Here is an 18,754-nt window from a genome sequence, read left to right as displayed (position 1 = left end):
TTTCCCTACTTGTGACCAGGACCCTCGCTTCCCCCAGGGTAAGTGCTCACTCAGTGCTGGTGTTGCTCCCCGCGGTCTGGGAGGGTGAGATTAATAACCCAACTCAGCCAGGAAACAGGAGCAGACAGGAAAGGGCCAATCCCTTTCGGGAGAAACGCCGCCCTTCTCCTGGCCTCAGTCTTGCCATCTGTGACGTGGTCGGGCCAGAGGCCATTGGCGCTTGAGTTGATAAGGCTTCCTGTGAGCGGTTTCTAGGTGACGCTTGGGACATTACAAAGCTGACAGACCCCCTGCTCTCCCTGCTTCTAAGCCTGCAGGGAGCCCTTGAGGGCAGAAGCTGGGAGAACCCCTGAAGACACCCCAAATGTCCCTCCTGCAGCTTCCAATAGAGCTGAATCTCATAGAAATGCAAATTCCCAGAGGGTTTTCTGGTGACAGAGGAGGGCTGCCAGAGGAGCTCCCCCGCCCCGCTTCCCTCTCCAAGACCCTTGGTGGGGGAGGTGGGGAGTCAGGTCTTCCTTCTGCGGCTCCAGCTTTTTGCCTGTGGATTCGGACCGACTGGCTGGGCAGAACTGGAGCTGGTGGGGCCAAAACAAGGAGGTGGGGGGGGGCATTGACCTATGACCCCTCCTGTTTCAGTCTGCAAACTGCTCCCCTCCACACCCACTTCCCTTTTGCCAGACATTGTCAGCCCCAGAGGCTCCCGCCAGCCCCCCAAAAGCCCACAACTAAAAGCCCGAGGGGACAGAGAGGGACCTGGCTGCAGGGGAGCCCGGCAACCCCAGCATCCTGGCGGAGGCGGGAGGCGCGCCGGCCTCTGGAAACCACGCGGCTGCCTCCCCACCGCAGCCATTCCCCGCTCTCCCTGGGGGTTCTCAGATGTTGCCAGATGGCAGAACTGAATCTGCTGAGACGTCACTCCAAAAAAGGAAAGTTGAACTGAAAAAAAAAAAAAAAATTCAAACTCTCCAACATCTTAGGAGAAAGCAGAAGAGGGAGGGACCGAGGGAGGCTCCAGGCCCGGGGCTCCCAGTGCCCTCTGCTGTTCAAAGAGATCTCCCCTGGTTGGAGAGGGCAAACCTGGAGGGGGTGGGAAGAGGGGGTAAATGAGGACACTGGGTTGTCAGGGCGGCCAGCGGGGCCAGGTTCCTGCTGGAGCGGAGAGTGTCTGCTTGTGCGTGGGGGAGCGAGCACATATGTGCCGTCTGTGACTGCGTGCTTGTGCAGGCCTGGCGTGTGTGGCTCCCAGGGTCACGCTCTGGAATGTGTGTGTCTGTGTGTGTGGGGAGGGGGCGGGGGGGGCAGGCTCGTTGCATTGTCTCCGCATTTGTGTCCCTGAATGTCCCCAAGTGGGACTTCACTCAACACCACATTCGTGAGTCCCTACTGCGATAGGGCAGTGAACAAAATAGAAATCTCTGCCCTCAGGAAACTGGCATTCTAGCGGCTGTGTCCTCCGGGGTGCTGTGAACTCGCGTGGGTGTCCCAGTATTTGTCTGTGTGAGATCTGACATCTCCGGTCCGTGGTGGGTGGTGAGTCTGCAGTGTGTTCGCCCAGGCTGGGTCTCGGATATGGGGAGGCCCAGCGTGTTCCTGCCTGGAGAGGGCTCTGTGCGCTACTGTCTGTTCCCGTCCCCAAGTGCCCCACTGTGCGTGCTCCTAAAAGGCCCCGTGTAGGGCCCTCCCTGCGCGCCCCCTCCCCATCCAGCGGCCACTCCAGAGTTATAATTTAATAGCTGAAACGCGATTCCAGGGAGGTACTGGGGCTGGGGAGGTGGAGGAGGGCCCGCGGGCCCGCAGGAGAAGAGGGAGGGGCAGGCTGGGAGGCGCTTCCCCCCTCCTTCCTCCTCGGGGAACTGCCAAAAAGAAACTCGGCGTCGCGCCCAAGTGTGTGCGTGCGTGTCTGTGTGTGTGGCGGCGTGCGCGCGCGAGTGGGGACGCGCAGGGCCTGGAGAGGCGGCGCGGGCCCTTTAAGGAGCCAGAGGGGGCCGGGCCGGGGCGCGTCGCAGCGGGCGGGGAGCCGGGAGCAGGGAGGCCGAGCCACCGCCTCCCGGGCTCCCGCCCCGCCCCCTCCTCCCCCTCCCGCCGCCGCCGCCGCCGCTACCGCCGCCGCGGCCGCCGGGGAGCGCGGAGCCGCGGGCAGGCCGGGCCGCACCGGAGCCCCGCGTCCGCCGGCGCCCCGCCCGAGCCCTGCGCCCGCGCCCTGCGCTCCGCGATGCGCGCCAACTTGCGGGCCGGGGACCCAGGGCCGGCGCCCTAGGAGGCGGCGGCGGGAGGATCGCGTCCCGACCCGAGGCCGGGCCTGCTGCGCGCCCCCAGCCCGATCGGCACCGCCACTTGCCTGAGCGCCCCGGCGGCTCGAGCGCGCCCCAAGCCCGGGCGCCACCGCTGCCACCTCCGCGAGGTGAGTTGGGGCCGAGGGTCCCCGCGGAGGGCGGGGGGAGGCGCGGGGCGCGCTTCCGGGGGATCCGGGGAGGATCGGGCGGCGCACGCGGCGGAGTTGGCGGGGCCCCTGCACTCCCGAGTTGGCGCTCTCAGGGGGTGGCCTGCTGGGTAGCGAGGCGCCCCGCCGACACTGCGGCCCGCGTGCTCGGGGGCGCCGGGGAACTTAGGGGAACTCCAGCTCCCCAGCGAGGGGGCGGGAATGAGGGAAGTGGCGTTGGGGTGGGCGGGGGGCGCGCTGGAAATGCACAGAGCGGCCCCCCACCGTGTGCGCCGGCTCTGGGGACTTGGCCGCCAGGCGTCCCTTGTCCCCGGTGCAGCCCCGGACCTGGGGGGGCGACACTACGCCTTATTTTTCATCGGGCAGCGCGGGTTTGAAAGCCCTTGGAGATGGCACCCCTAGCTCCCTGGCCTGGCTGTTGTGGAGGGGCGCATGAGGGTCTCTCACCAGTCGAGGGTGAGAGCCAGCCTTGCCCCTCCTGGGCGTTGGGGCCATGGGGCGCTGGGCGGGGTCCCTCGGGAGAGGCGCCCCTGGTCCCCCTCCCCCGCGGGCCGGTGTTCCTGGTGTCTGGGCCTGCCTCCCGTGGCTGGTGACGCCTCATTGGGCCGCCTCCTGGTCCCTCCCCCGGGCTGTGCGGATACTTGGGATGCCACTACTTTGCGAAGTTGGAATTCAGAGCTGATCCCACTTGGGCACGACTGGGAAGCCCCAGGCCCTTGTGTAGAGGGCAGCTTCCTCAGAGGCCTGCGGGGAGTGACGGCACCCGTGGGGTGCGCCCTCCCCGCCCCAGACACTTGCAGGAGGAGCAAGCCGAGAGCGGGAGGGCACGGCGGGCGGGAGGGAGAGACACGCTGTACCTGGGAGCTGCTGTCGCCCGGGCCCAATTAGCGTGGGGCGCCCGGCGTTATTTTTACATTGTAGGTTTATTTTTTTGGAAGCGAGTGTCCTCCCGCCGCTGTCGCGCGCTCCGGCTCTCCGAGGGTCTGGTGCAGGCGGCGGGGGCGGATCTGTTCTGTTGGCTCAGCCTCCTCCCTTCCTCCCCCTCCTCCTCTCCCCCGTTGGTGAGAACTGGTTTTATTATGATTATTATTTTTTTTCCCTTTTTGCAGATTTGGAGGAAGGATGTGTGAGGGAGGGAAGAGGGGAGGAGGGGAGAAGGGGAGGACCCTGTGGGCGGGGTGGGGGAGTTCTGGGCGCGTTGGGATGTGTTACCGGTGGCCTTGACTTTGCCCCTTTTCAGCCAGATCGGGGTCTCTGCGGCAGCTTTGATATAAGGGGCTCTCCGGGCCAGACTGCTCCGGGAGGGCGACCCGGGGCAGGCTGTGTACCTCGTGGGTCGCCTCTTTTGGGCGTGCTGAGGGGGAGCCAAGAAATGGGAAGCAGCAGTGAGGTGGGATGGCCCACTCTGCACCTCAGCTCCTTGGGTTTGAATCTGACTTTTGCCACTTTCCTGGCAGTGTGACCCTGGACAGATGCTTAACCTCTCTGTGCCTGTCAGGTTTCCCATCTGCAAAATGAGGGTCAAAATGGTACTGAGTTCACAGAGTGGTTGTGAGAGCTGACTGTCCGGCCATAAGAATCCCTTGGTACTTGTATGTGTTACTATGACCACTGTGTCGGTATTATTGTTCCTGGGTTCTAAGATTTGGCCTTTAATCCAACGTGGTCTGGAAGCCCTGTGAAAAGGGGCCACCTTACCTTTGCCTGGGGGTGGGCAGTGGGGGGATCTGGGGGAGGGAGGGGGCCTTTTCCCACTCCCCTCTGCTTGTCCGGAGAGGATGGAGAAGGGCAGGTGCCCCCACCCATTGAACAGATGCAAAGACTGAGTCAGGCCCAGCAGAGCGCTGAAGTGGGGGTGGAGCCAGCGGTGACTGGCGAGTCGGCAGCGCGGCTGCCAGGGCATCCCGGGCTCTGTCTGGCTTCCCTGAGCCGCCTGCCATGTCCCTGCTTGGAAATTCACTGCTGCCACCGCCAGCGGGTGCCGGGGGAGTCTGTGGTGCCGGTGCCCAGACATGGGGGCGGGAGCGCAGCGGGCCCCAGCCCTGGCCTCTTCCCACTGAGCTATTTACGCTGCTGGGGATCAATACTATTGATAAATCCATGTAAATGGTAATGTGGCTGTCAGGCCCTGGTGAGGGATGGAGACCCCTCCTGGGGCTGCGCCCTCCCCCTCCCCCTCTCGGAGAGGGTTTGGTTATGTGGGAAGGATTTATTTGGCATAATCTGTTCTTTTTCCCCAATTAATAATACTCATGCCACCTCCTAAAGATTTCCCAGAGCTCTGCAAACACGAATTTACTGCATGGAAGCCCTGGGCTGGGGAGGGCTTGATTGTTCTCGGGGCCTGGGGGTGGGGGGCAGGGGGGCACTGGCAGCGCAGACACCCACCGAGGGAGTTGGAAGGCAGCCCCAGGAAGCCTGGCCCCCAGCGTCTGCCATTCATGCTGGGTGTGGAGGCTGCCTGGCCCCGTTTCCACCTGGCTGAGAGGGGGCGCATTCATAGTTCTGTGTTCCCAACCCCCATCTGAGAGTGTGGGTGGAGAAGTTGGTGCTTCACTCGGAGATGGGAGGCGGGGGTGGTACCTACGCAGAACCCAGCCAGAGGGTTCTCCTGGGGTCCTGTCTGTGGGAAGGGAGATTTTAAGGCAGAGGAGACAGGATCTCAGCCCCTCCTCCTGCTGCTGTCTGAACTGAAAAGCCCCACAAATGCTGCCTCTGACCGTGGGCCGGGGGTGGGGGGAGGGTGTGGGGGGTTGAGAACTTTTATTTGTGTGTGTGTGTGTTTTCCCTTCCCTGTTCCTCTTCACATCTCAAACGCTAAACAGCAGCCTCCCCAGGTGACACTTCTGAGACTGGAGAACTGCCGGTGGGAGCTGGTAACTCCTGCCTGAGGTGCCCAGGGGAGGGGCAAGGAGGGCCCCAAGCTTGGGCTGCTGCCTGGGGAGAGCCAGGTTTTTTAGGCCCAGGCCAAGGGTGACAGAAGGTCTGTGTCCCTAGGTGGGTGCGTGGGGTCCCCAGGGAAGTGATGCTTGGGAAAGGCCAGCTGGGCATCTTTTGAGGGAGCTTGGAGCCAGGGAACTGACTGTACAACCCATCCAGCGAACTCTCAGCCTCCATGCTGGAAAAGGCTGTGGATCATAACGCTAGTAATAAGAACCAACACCTACTGTGTGCCAGGAGCTGTGCTCCACACATATCTACTTGTTTACTCTTCATAACTCCTCTATGAGTTGGTGCCTTTATTATCTTATTTTATAGATGGTGAACTTGAGGCACAGAGAGGTTAAGTTACTTGCCCAAGGTCACACAGCTTGGATGTGGAACTATGAATTAAGACCCGGGATTATTCACGGTCATGTTAGTGCAGCAGGAGTTTACTGCGGACCTGCTTTGCAAAGCTGCCATAGAGGATATGAAGAAAGAAATGTTTCTTCTTTGAGCAGCACCTACGGATCTTTGCCCTGGGGGGGGCAGGAGACTGAGAACTTGTTCTCCCCAGGGTTTGGGGAGAAGGATAGGGCCTGGCATTTCTTTGAGGTCTCGTTTTATCTTAAACATTCATGCAAAATTTGGCATTCGCCTTGGCGACACTGCTGTGTTTGTTTTGAAATGAAAACATGGTTTTGAATTATTTAGCATGGTGCTCCAGAAAGCTGCAGCGGCAGAGTTCTGTGGCCTGGAGTGCCCATGGGCAGGCACGTTGCCCTCAGGTACTGTGTAGCCGGAGGGCTTCTGCTCAGTGAGGCCCTGGGGCAGATGGCAGCTTCATTCCCATTTTACAGATGAGGGCACGGGTCCAGGCTGGCCTGAGGTTGCACAGCGGAGGGACCTGTGCTTATGATGAATGAACTTAGCATCATCGTTATTATCATATCTATTTTGGAGCGGATTGAGGCTTCTGAGCCTGGACACTTCCACACTGCCCTGCCCACTTGGCTCCAGCTAGCCTTGGGGAAGGAGCTTTTGGTTTATAAATCTAGAAAGAATTGTCCTAAAGGGCATTTCTGGGAGTGTTTCATCTGCCATCCCCAAGAGAGCTGCTGATTTAGCATTGGAAGTTCCAGCTTGGCCATTTACGAGCAGTGGGCCCAGGTGAGTGCCCCTTGCCCTCAGGGTTTAGGTGCCCTCATCTGCAAAATGGGCACATTGCTGGCCACCTGTGCCATACTGGAGAGCCTTTAGGGGCAAGGGGCATGAATATTGGGTTTGCTGTTCAGCTCTGCAGCTTCAAGCTGTGAATAAGTTACTTACCTATTGCGAGCCTCAGTTTGCTCATCTCTAAAATGGGGGTGCTGCTGCTGCTTCTGACTTTATGGTTGTGAGATATAATGAGCTCCTGTGTGTCGCAGGAGCTGCTGTTTCCATTTTGGCTTATCCTGTTGGAGAGCAAAGACTTCGCTATAGAATTCCTTGTGTAAACCCAGGTCCTCACCTACAGGCTGCTCGGATAACAACCATTCCTCCCTCTTAAAAGCTGCTGGGAAGGATCCTCTAATGGACCCGTCTCTCTTCCAGAGCCTCAGGCTTCGGCTTGTTGCCCTTTGGAGACGGTGGGCTCCTTTCCCGTTGGTCGTTGGTGTTTCACAAATGTGCTCAGCTCCCTCCCTCTGCCCTTGACGGTTGAGGTTTTCCATTAGTCTTTAATCACTTAGTGTCTGTCAGGCACTTGGAGTGCTTGGAGGTCATGGGCAGCCTGGAGAGTGGGCGAAGGCTGTGGGGAGGACGGGGGAGGCCCCCTGGGGGAGGGCTGAGCTTCCCCTCTGCTCCTGGTCTCTGAAAAAAGGAGCAGGGTTTGAATCGTGCTTCCATTTATTAAGAACTTGAGTGAAGCCTCTGACCTTCTGGCCTTGGTTTCTTGATTCTTAAAAGGGAGGGAAAGAAAATGATGCCCGCCTGAGAGGGTAGCCTGAATTGGGCTGTCTGGGAACTCCTGCGGTGATGGGAGATGATGCCGCTGCACCGGCCCGTGCTTTAGCCACTAGGTGCCTGTCACTCGGGAGCACTTGAAAAGTGGGTCCCTGCCACTGAGCAGCTGAACTGGTCATTTTATTTAATTTTAATTTACTTAAATTTAAATAGCCACCTGTGGCTGTGGCTAATGGCTACTTAACCCGATGGCACAGGGTTGGGTGATGAAGTCATATTCTGTGTTTCGGAGCAGGGCCTGGGCTCTTGGTATCTGATTCCTTCCCCAATGCCCCACCTGCACCCCAACTTTTTTTCTGAGGTAGGGTCTTGCTCTGTCACCCAGGCTGGAGTGCAGTGGCACCATCACAGCTCATTGCAGCCCTGAACTCCTGGGCTCAATTAACCTCCCGCCTCAGCCTCCCAAATAGCTGAGACGACAGGTGTGCACCACCATGCCTGGCTAATTTTAACATTTTTTGTAGAGATGGGGTCTCTCTATGTTGCCCAGGCTGCTGTTGAGCTCCTAGGCTCAAGTGATCCTCCCGCCTCAGCCGCCCAAAGCACTGTGATTCTAGGCGTGAGCCACTGCGTCCGGCCTGATTTTTTTTCCCTTTTCATGCGTGTTTTCTCTGCGTGGTGCCATCCTGGAGGGTCTTCCCCTTTCAGGGGTCCTTTTTCCCAAACCTAGCCTGGTGTGCCCTCTGGGCTGGTCCGTTCTCCTCTGCCGTCTGTCTCCCTCCTCTTCCCACATCTCACTCTCTCTTCCCCCACTTCCTCTCCCACCAGCCTCTGGGGTAGTGCTGTCCAATAGAACTTTCTGCAGGGGTGAGAATGTTCTAGATAATGCTAGTACCATAACCACGTGGGGCACTGGGCATTAAAACTGCCCAGAGGTGTTGGGGGAGTCTCCTTCCACTCCGGCCCTCCTGGTTTCTGTTCCCCAAGGCAGTCACGGCTTGAAGTGAGGCCAGTGCCACAACCGGGGGATGAAATTTTAGTTTTTACTTTTAATAAATTTGAGTAGCCACCTGTGGCTGGTGGCCACTGACCCTACTGGGCAGTGCAGCCATAGTGACTCCCACTATATGGAGCCGTCTTCCCACAGCCTGCCTTAGCTGTCACTTCTCCTGGAGCAGGAGACAGCTCCAGGTCCCTGCGAAGCGTGGGCAGTTCTTACCTCCCGGGGCTGAGCTCATGTGGAAAAACCTTTGTGCAGGTTCATGGGGGCTGACCCAGCCGGACCCAGAGGAATCCTAGGTTAGCACCCTTGTTGGTATCTGTCTGCACAAGCAGATACCTACAGAAGACACCTACCTGCTTTCTCTAAGTGGGATCATACTTTTTTTTTATGATACGACTTAATACATCATGGACTTCTTTGATTAACATTTTTGGGGATAATGTTGCTTTTTTATACTGCTTGGGAAGAATGTAGAAAAACAAAAAGTAATGCATTCAAAACTCTGCCAGTTGCTTTGGGCTTTATAAAAGCTTATTTTTTAAATGAAAGAAAATGCATTGACTTGTAAAAAAGAAAATTAACACATTGCGTAAAAATCTCCCTCGGTTCCTGGCCTCCCGGTTTCTGTTCCCCGAGGCAGTCACAGCTTCCCGCGCCTGAGTTTCCTCCGAGATGCTCTCGGCATATGTCGGCCTTAAATGGACTGTATGTGTGCATTCCCTTCAAAAACAAACATGCAAGTGGTATCACGCCATATATTCAGGTCTGATTTTCGCCATCATAGTCACATCCTACGTGATAATATGTTTCGGAGCCGATTGTGGAACGTAGAAAGCAAGAGTTGGCAAACTATGGCCCTTGGGCCAAATCTGGCCAGCCCACCACCTGTTTCTATATAGTGCAAAAGCTGAGAATGGTTTCTCCATTTTTTAATGGTTGAAAAAAATCGAAATATTTTATGACATGTGAAATCATATGAAATGCAAATTTCGGTGTCCATAAATAAAGTTTTGTTGGAATGCAGCCACGCTCACTCATTTACATGTTGTCTGTGGCTGCTTTTGGGTACAGCGTTTGCAAAGTTGAGTAGTTGTGACAGAGGCTGGAAGGCCTACAGAGCCTAAAATATTTACTTTCTGGCCCTTTACAGAAGATATTTGCCGATCTCTGATATACTACCTCACTGTTTGGAACCTCAGGTAGCCTTGCACGGTTTCCCTGTTGAGGAAACTGCGGCCCAGAGAGGGGTGTGTGTTTGAAGGTCATTCCAGGTAGGCCCTAAAACCCCTCCTTCTAGCTGGGCTACTGTTCTTGCTGAGTTACGCTGATGCTCATGGTTATAATTTGCTGTTGTAGAATGCAGTAGGAAAGGGGATGGTTAAGGCAGCAAGCAGTTGGCCTGATTTTTGGCACAATTTTTTGGCCTCTTAAATGATGACTTTAGAGTGGTATATAGTTGCTGTAGCACTTACTCTGTGGCACTGCATCATTTTCACAATTTCCCAAAGCCGTAATCCATCTTGTTTCCCTCTTTGCTTTGGCTACTAGGAAGCTCAGAGCCAAATTTTGCAGCCTGCTTTCTGCAATCACTGGTTTATGTTTTGGCTTTATCTACTTCATCCTGATTTTGGATTTGTCTCTCTTTTTTTTTCCCTTTGCCCCGAGCTTGCTTTCTGATTTTTATCTTACCCTTACACATTCCTGAGAGTTGTCTCAGTTCTTGAGGGGCAGAATGGATCAGGCAGGAGCAAAGCAAAGGAAAACACTTGTTGCAATATGCTTTCATGCACCATCCCCTGCTCCAACATTCCATAGGAGGAAACCAAAAGCTGGCCCTGTGGAGTGTCTTAACCAAGGTCAGACCCTGGGTGAGAACTGAGCACAGTTTTGGGGTCCGACTTGGGAAGATGACAGTGAGTGACTAGGATGGTGAAAGATGTCCCATTTGAGAGCCGGATGGGGCCCTCGAGAACTGCTTGGCCTGAGGGAATGCCCTGGAGGTGGGGGGCTCAGCACTGTGGTACCCAGAGACCTCGGGATTGTTTTGGAGGCAATATTGCAAGTGCGTCTGAAGCCAGGGGACCTCTGGACCATCTGGCTCCAACCCGGACTTGTGGCTGATGCTTCAGGTCCCCCGCTTCTCCTGCTGACCTTTCTTTGCATCTGGAAAGGAAGTGGGGGGAAAGGTAAGTCAAAGGGTGGGCTATTGGAGGTGGAATTGGACCAGACCTGGGTGACCAGTCACCACTGGCCTGCACATGTCTGTGCGTGTGTGCTTGCAGGCCGGACAGCTCCTGGGGGTCAGTCTCTTTTGGGGTCTGGAGGCCCTCTCCGCCTCTTGTCTTCCAAGGTTCACTTGGTTTTCCGTGGCCTGTGTTTGCACTTTCGGGCTGATGAGTGGATCTGGAGGGACCCACAGGTCTGAGTGACCTGGCCTTGGGCAATAACAAAGGCTCCACGCAGAGTTCCTCAGTTTGCCTGTCGGTGAAATGGGGTGATGAGTGACACGTGGCCTCACAGGCTGTGAAGTGAAGGGCATTCAGGAGCCCTTTGGGGTGCAATTGTCTCTGCAGACCATGTCGTAGCCCCTCTCCCTCCTGTCTGTGACTCATGGGCCCACGGCACTGACCCCAGGGTCAGGGAGGTGGACCCAGCAGTCTCCTTGCCATTGCTCAGGGATGTCCCAAAGGGACTTTGGGTTCCACCTATGCAAAAGTGGACCATTGACCCCTGCATCCCCCAGGCCCCTGTTCTGGGCATCCTCCTGGAATGAGAGACGTGTTCCCAGCCCCCGCTCGACGGCCCACCTGGGACTGCAGCCGCCTCCTGCCTGCTCTCTGGCCGTCATCCTGTACCCACAGTCCCCTCTCTGCAGGCAGCCCAGTGGAGCCACAGCAGCTAGAGTGATTTGACCTTATCAGCCTGTAGGGCTTCCCACCATTTCTTGAACAAAAATCAGAATCCTTCTTACCACCAAGGAGGCCTGTACGCCCCCCATCTGCCCACCTGCGGCCTCCCCTTGGCCTGCTCCCCACAATTCTGTGGTGAGGCTGGGGAGACATTGGGCCAGGTCTGGAGGCGGGGTGGGTGGGGGAGTTGATTTTTCTTTGTGACCCAGGGGATCTGTCTGGGGATGCTCTTAAGTCATTAGTCCCAGAGGCCTAGACCCACAGCAGAGGGCCTCGAAGGACCCTGTTTGTCCTCATGCTGAACTCTGCGGTACCTGCTGAGACCATCAGGGAGCATGGGCCCCAGTGTGGCTACAGTGTCTCGGTGACCATGGGAACCTGCCTGGTGCCAGCCCTGCTCCTGAGGCTAAAGAGGAGAGCCTGACGGGTGGGGTCAGGGCCGGATGCAGCCCCAGGCCCCGGCCTGGGCTTTTCCCTAGGCTGGGCCAGGCCTGTCAGCATGGAGGCCTGCAGGGGATGTCGCCCTCTGGAGCCTGGCAGGAGTCAGGGGGCCTTTCCAGGGTCCTGGGGGCTTGGCCAGGTCCACAGGGTCAGGATTTGGGAGGAATTCTGTGTGGCGTTGGCTCCTGGGTGATGCCCACTGCTGGGTAAACCAGGGGAGGAAGGCAAGCGGGAGAAGTTGGGAGACACCTGCTTTAACCTGCCACCCCGCCCACCCACGCCATCTGCCACCCTCCTGGATATTTTTTTAACAATTTTCGCATCCTCTGCCACTATTGTGCCCCGGCCTAGGCTGCTGCATGGTGTTGGACAGTGCCCCTGCCACCTTCCCACCCATTCATGTCCCTCCCGGAACCTCAGGCTGTGACCTTATTTGGAAACAAGGTCTTCATGGATGCGTTTAATTAAGAAGAGGTCATCCTGGAGCAGGGTGGGCCCTAAATCCAGTGGCCCGTGTCCTTATAAGAGGACAAAAAGACACAGAGGAGAAGGCCGTGCGACAACGGAGGCAGAGATGGGAGCGATGTGGCTGGAAGCCAAGAAGTGCCAGGGACTGCTGGGAGGAAGGCTCAGGACAGACTCCCCCCCAGAGCCTCCGGAAGGAACCACCCCTGGCAACACCTTGATTTTGAACCTCTGGCCTCCCGAACTGTGACAAAGTAACAGTGGGTTGTTTTAAGTCCCCGGTGTGTGGGGCTTTGTTTACAGCAGTTCTAGGAAGGGGACACAGCTCCCATCACAGCTGGCTCTTCACTGGTCACCCTGAGACCCATCCCCCACGTGGCAGCCAGGGGGAGGCCTGTAAAACCCAGGGCAGGAAAACCCAGGGCAGGACAGTCCCGCTGCTGCTCCGAAAGCCGATTCCCTACCTGGGCCGTGAGGCTCTGCTCTCCGCCCCCGCGTGGGCCGTCCTCTGCGACCTACTCCCCTTGCCCGCTCTGTCTCGGCCACACCAGCCTCGCTGTTCCTCCTGAAATGCACCAGGCAGCTTCCGCCACGGGGCCTTTGCACTCGCCCTGCCGGAGCACTCTTTGCTGGTATCCGCAGGCCTCGTCTCATTCCTTTGCCATTTTTCTCGGATTTTTTTTTTTTTTTTGAGACAGTGTCTTGCTCTGTTGCCCAGGTTGGAAGCACAGTGCCGTGATCTCCGTGCACTGCAATCTCTGCCTCCTGAGTTAAAGCGATTCTCCTGCCTCAGCCTCCTGAGTAACTGGGATTATAGGTGCACATCACCACGCATGGCTAATTTTTGTATTTTTTGTAGAGACAGGGTTTTGCCATGTTGGCCAGGCTGGTCTCAAACTCCTGACCTCAGGTGATCCACCTGCCTCGGCCTCCCAAAGTGCTGGGATTATAGGCATGAGCTACCGCACCCAGCCTGATATTTTCATATTGAAAATTGCACCCTCTCCCCTCCCTCCCTCCCTCGGTTGTTTCCCAGTGTGCCGCCTTCTGATAGATGATGGTTTCACAAGTTTGTCAACTTGCTATCGTCTGTCATCCCTGCGAGAATGGACGTTCCACAGGGGTGGGGATGTCTGTCTGTGTCCCAGGTTCTAGAGTAGTGCTGGGCACACCGTGGGTGCCTCGTAGATGTGTTGAGTGTTGGGCTCTGGCTGGGCATGGCCTCGCCTCGTGCCCTGGTGCCCGTCGGGGGTCCCAGGTCGTCCATCCATCCCTGTGCCTGACACCTGTACCCTCCCTCACCTGTGGCCCCCTCCTGCTCCCGCAGAGCCTCCAGGTCACTGAGCCTGTGGCCATTCCCTCTCTGTCCCTCCCTTGGTGGCCGTGACCACCCCTTGCTAGCACTGAGCTTGGCCCCTGAGCTCCACAGGTGAACGTAAGCCCACAGAGAGGCCCAGAGTGGCCAGGGTGTGGGAGAACCAAGTTTTGCCTAATTCAGCCTTCACGCCTCCATTTCACCATCTGTAAAATGGGCATAATCAGATTCCTTGTCTCGAGGTTGTCTTGAGTGTTATGCGAGGTCCTACATGAAGGTGCTTATTGCCTGGCGCTGGGAGCACAGAGAAGCCTTCCACGTGGGCTGGGCCAGCGCTTACTGTTTTCAGTTTGCCGTGTGGGTGTTCCCTTTGCCAATTTTTGGAGGAAGTTGGGGCATCACAACCAGGCGACCCCAGGGACCGGGGAGGGACTTTAAACCCGAGTTCCCATGGATGGGTGGCCCGAGACGGATCCTTCCTGACCCTTGCTCCTCTCCCCAAGGAACCAAGCTCTGGGGGGTCCAAACCCACTGCAGCATTCTGGGAGGATTCCCGGGGCCAGCATGACTTGTCTACTGTTTGGCAAGATAGGAGACCCTGGTGAACTCGGAACGGTGGGGGGCCCCTCTGCGTTTCTTCAGCAGAGTTTTTTCTGTCACTTGGTGCTCGTTTCCGCATCTGTAGAATGGGGGTAACTGTAGTCCCCGGTGCGTAGGGGAGTGGACGCTTGGGGGGACCGCTATGACGATGACACCTGTGCATGTACACATCCTGTGGACATTGTCACAGCTGTCTGTGCCCTGGGGCTCGATCGGGATGCCCCCGTGCCTGCCACTTGCTCGGGCTGCCTGCGCTTTGTAAGCTGTGCACACACTGGAGGTAGAGAGAGCTGCTTCTGCAGGTGTCCTGGTGCAAGGGTGCCCCCTGCCCCAGCGTTGCTGTCTGGTGTCTGAGCAGGGAGGGGCAGAGGTGAGGGTGCTCCAGAGAGGGCCCTGAGCTGGCAGGAGGCAGGCAAGCTCACTTGGCACCACGTGGGTTAGCTCATCTAAGCTTCACAATAACCCGGTGTGGCCAGAACTATTAGTTTCCCTGTTTACAGATGGGGACACTGAGGCACAGAGTGGTGATATCATTGGCTCAGGACACACAGCTCCTAAGCTCCTTGCTTGGTGGGTGGTTGTCATGAGCAGGGCCCATTCTGTGCTTTCATCCCTTTCCCCTGGACTGTGGCCCTCAGGAGTGACCGGGGACAGTCCTGGGTCCACCACGTGCCCAATCCTGGACATCAAAGCCCACGTCTCTGCCTTGACCCAGCCCATTCCCCTCCGGGTCACCCTCGAAGGCTCCCAAGCTTCGGCCAGCTCTGCTGTGCAGGAAGCTGACCCTGTCTGTCTTGGCTTCTCCCTGCTTGGCTATAAATAGCAGCTGTAGCGGCGGGCAGGAAGCTGCATCTCCCGGCACCTGGGCCCTGGGCGCTGCCCCCTTGCCGCAGCGGCACCTCCTGGAACTGTGCGGCCCTCAGTGGGAACGTGGAGGTGGAAGCGTGCTTTGCATCGGGTGTGTGCTCTCTGCTTTGCTGTGTGACCTTCAGGCTCTCGCTGCCCTCTCTGTGTCACAGCCCCTGTCCGTGGGTCCAGGCCGCCTCTGTGCTCGCGGTGCTGTAAGGAGTGCCTTTGGGTGCTTGGAGGTGCGGAGGGCGCAGCATGAGGTTTGACATTGAGAAGGGGATGCCTGGCTTTTGCCTTGGAGAGAGAGGAGTTGAGTGGGAGGGGGCACCGAGGGAACTTGGGGAGGGGAGCTTCCCAGAGGAGATATTCCCTGTCTGGATGCCCAGCTGGGTGGTGGGAGGCTGGAGGGCCATGACGATGTGGAACTGCCTGGAGGGCCCCAGACTGGGAGGTGGGCCATGGGGAGGGCATGGGGCCTTGGACACCCATCCCCACTGCCGGATTGCTGTGTGATTTTTTGCACAGCGTCTCTGGGACCTGTGAAATGGGAGTGATGCCACCTCTTAGCACCTCTGGCAGGAAAGAGATGCAAAAGGGCTTTGAAGCAAGGAAGGCGTTTTGTCGTGCCCTCGGTCGTCTTTAAGCATCAGGAGGGTTCATGCTGCTTATGCCATTATGTGCTTATGGGGCAGGGCTCACCCTGTTCCTTTTTGGCCTGCCCTGGGGCCCTAGCTCCTGAGTGGGGGTTTGTGAGAGCGTAGTCACCAGGAGCTGCGGGGGAGGGTGCTGACCATGCCAAGGACATCCTGGGCAGCTTTGGGTGGCCTCTGGTTCTTCAGCTCCCCCACTCCCCACTTTGAGGGACAGCAGCTGCGGAGTGGGGGCGCATGCTGCTCGGGCTGTTGGACATCTCCTCCCGCGGGTGCCCCGCAGCAGCTCAGCTGTACCCTGCAAAGCCTTCTGCAACCTGGCGTGCAGGGACGTGAGGAAGTGTAGGTTTCAGCAGTGGGGGGATTTCTTATGGATCTTACTAGAGCATGGGCTGTACAATAGGGCCATTTGTGACTGGTCAGAAAAAAGACGTTGCTCAAAAGTATTGATAAGTTCTTTGTTGTTAATCTAGAGAGGGAAGTCTCTAGTGTTAGGCCACAGGGCTCTGTCTGATCACGTTTTCATCAGATGCTGGACTCTGCACTGCTGGGGACGTGTATTCATGTACAGGTGCTGGCACTGGGCATGCTCGCCCATGCTGTGTAGCAGTGGAGAGACTGAGGCACGTGGACCCTGGGGAATCGCCTGTTGGGAGTTCAGGATCTGTGGGGTGGGGCCTTGGGACTTCCCTAGAGGCCTAAAGATTTTTGTTTTTGAAGCCTGTGTTAAGCTGAGTAATGGTCCCCCGCATGACGTCGTAATTCCCAGAAGCTGTGAATATATTATTTTATGCCACAAAGGGGATTTAAGGTGGCAGACGGAATTAAGGCTGCTAACCAGCTGACCTTGAGATGGGAGATTATCCTAGATTATCTGCCCGGGCTCGATGTAATCACAATGGTCTTTATAAGAAGGAGGCAGGAGGTCAGAGAGATTTGAAGATGCTGCGCTGCTGGCTTTGAGGATGGGGAAGGGGCCATAAGCCAAGGAGTGCAGGCGACCGCTAGAAGCCATGAAGGGTGATGGACAGGTTCTCCCCCAGAGTCTCCAGACTGGATGCAACCTGCCGACACCTTGATGTTAGCTCTTAGATCCATTTCAGACCTTGGATCTCCAAAACTGTAAGGTAATAAACTTATGCTGGCTGGGCACGGTGGCTCACGCCTGTAATCCCCAGCACTTTGTGAGGCCGAGGTGGGAGGATCGCTTGAGGCCAGGAGTTCAATACCAGCCTGGGGAACACAGTAGGACCCCTTATCTCTATAAAAAATACAGAAAACTAGCTGGGCATGGTACCTATGGTCCCAGCTAATCAGGGGACTGAGATGGGAGGATCACTTGAGCTCTGGAGTTGGAGGCTGCAGTGAGCTGTGATCACACCACTGCACTCCAGCCCGGGTGACCAAGTGAGACCCTGTCTCAAAAAAACAAAAAACCTCCTAAACCCCCCAACAACTTGTGCTGTTTTAAGTCACCGAGTTTGTGTGGTCATTGTTACAGGGGTAGAGGACGCTTGCTGCCCCCACAGAGCCTGCAATTTGCCTGTGAACCGGCAACCAGGAACAGGGCCGCGGGTGATGTGGTCTCCATGTGGTCATGGAGACAACGGCTGCATTCCTACCACTGGTGACCTTGGAATTAAGTGACCCCTCAGTTTCTTGACCTTGACCTGGGGGCTGTGGCTGAAGAGCACAGAGTGAAGAGAGAAACCTGCAAACTGTAAAGGGCTGTGCTAGTGAAAAGCAAAATGTAAAAGAAACACACAGAGGCAGAGAGACATTTGTGCTTTCTTTTTTCCTTTCTCTTCTTTAGTGGTTTTTTTTTTGTGACAGGGTCTTGCTCAGTTGCCCAAGCTGGAGTCCAGTGGTGCAATCGCAGCTCACTGCAGCCTCGACCTCTCAGGTTCAAGCAATCCTCCCATCGCAGCCTCCTGAGTAGCCGGGACTACAGGCACACGTCACCATGCTCCGCTAATTGTTTTGATTTTTAGTAGAGATGAGGTGTCGTTATGTTGCCCAGGCTGGTCTTGAACTCCTGAGCTCAGGAGATCCTCCTGCCTTGGCCTCCCAGAGTACTGTGGTTACAGGTGTGAGCCACTGCACCCAGCCCCTTTTTTCTTTTTCTTTTTTTTAGTCCCTTAAATCCAGTTGGAGTACCTGGTCCCAATGGTTGACCAGAAAAAAAATAAGTCCCCAGCATGTCCCATGTCAAGCCACAGTTGATTTCTCCCGGCTGGGTCTCCCATGTGGGCTCTTGGAGCCGCGGCCTTTCCCAAGGGGCAGGTGTTCCGGATTCTCAGAACAGCAGGGCACATGCTGCTGCCTTCCAGCTTATTAAAAAGAGGAAGAAAACGGCCCGCGCCTCCTGCCCCCAGGCCTCTGGGCCTGCATGCAGAAACCTGAAGCCTGCAATTAAGTGAAACTGGATCCTTAGTGGGGAGAGTTTCTCCTGGGCTGCTGGAAGAGACTCCAGGTCCCAGGCCCTGAGGAGGACCACCGGCTTGTCACAGACTGCGTGGGGTCTTGGGGGCAAAGAGGCGACCAGGGAAGAGAGGAGAGAGGGAGACCAGGCCGGCCGAGCCTTAGCCCAGGACACCAAACTCGGGGCTGTAAGCTAAGGTGGCTTTTTGTTAAAAGAGAAAAAAATGACAGGTGATTTTCAAGTCACGGGAGCCCCCTTCCTGGAGGCCACCGCCTCTCACTGGGGCCTGGGCTTTTCCACGAGCCTCTGTGTATCGCTGCACGGCCTGGGAACCTGCCTTGTCTGTGGACACGTGGATCTGTGCGCGCTGCTCTCCTGTTTGCTACTGGGGGAGCCTGACTGCTAGTTTTGTAGGTCAAAAGTGGTCGAGTATTGACAGCTTTGTATATAATTCAGCGCAGTAGTTTTCTCGGCTAGACAAGCGGCAGACCTGAGTGGTTCCAGACACTGTGTTCTCACGCACCTTATCACATGACTGTGCCTCAGTTTCCTAATATGTAAAATGAGGACCTAAGCAGTCCTCACCTTCTAGGATTGTTTTGAGAATTAGAAGGGTAATAGACACAGCATCCAGAACCGTGGCATTAGCTATCATTATTTTTATCTGTATGATTACAGGTTTTCACCATGTGCTGGTGCAGTTTGATCCAGTTGGCTAATTTTAACTTCTTGTAGTATTTTGTCATAGGGATGTGACATGTGCCTGGTGTGTTTCCTGGAGAAAGCTACTT

The 18,754-nt window shown here is 56.6% G+C and overlaps 1 protein-coding gene across 35 annotated transcripts in view; it reads left to right on the top strand.

Annotated features, from left to right (window-relative positions):
* The first annotated feature begins 2,091 nt into the window (after positions 1 to 2,091).
* Positions 2,092 to 18,754, top strand: part of NCOR2 (nuclear receptor corepressor 2) — a 240,969-nt gene continuing 224,306 nt past the window's right edge. For 19 of the 35 annotated variants that reach the window (XM_055239207.2, XM_055239216.2, XM_055239213.2 and 16 more), the window contains exon 1: positions 2,092 to 2,404. The gene's annotated coding sequence lies outside the window, so the exon portion shown is untranslated. The remainder of the gene's footprint in view (positions 2,405 to 18,754) is intronic. The other 16 variants (XM_063614599.1, XM_063614593.1, XM_063614595.1 and 13 more) reach the window with 2 other exon arrangements.

The sequence above is a fragment of the Symphalangus syndactylus genome, chromosome 13, assembly GCF_028878055.3.
Source record: "Symphalangus syndactylus isolate Jambi chromosome 13, NHGRI_mSymSyn1-v2.1_pri, whole genome shotgun sequence".
Lineage (NCBI taxonomy): Eukaryota > Metazoa > Chordata > Mammalia > Primates > Hylobatidae > Symphalangus > Symphalangus syndactylus.
The sequence above is the reverse complement of the archived record's forward strand: the minus strand, read 5'-3'. Positions and strand labels throughout refer to the sequence as shown.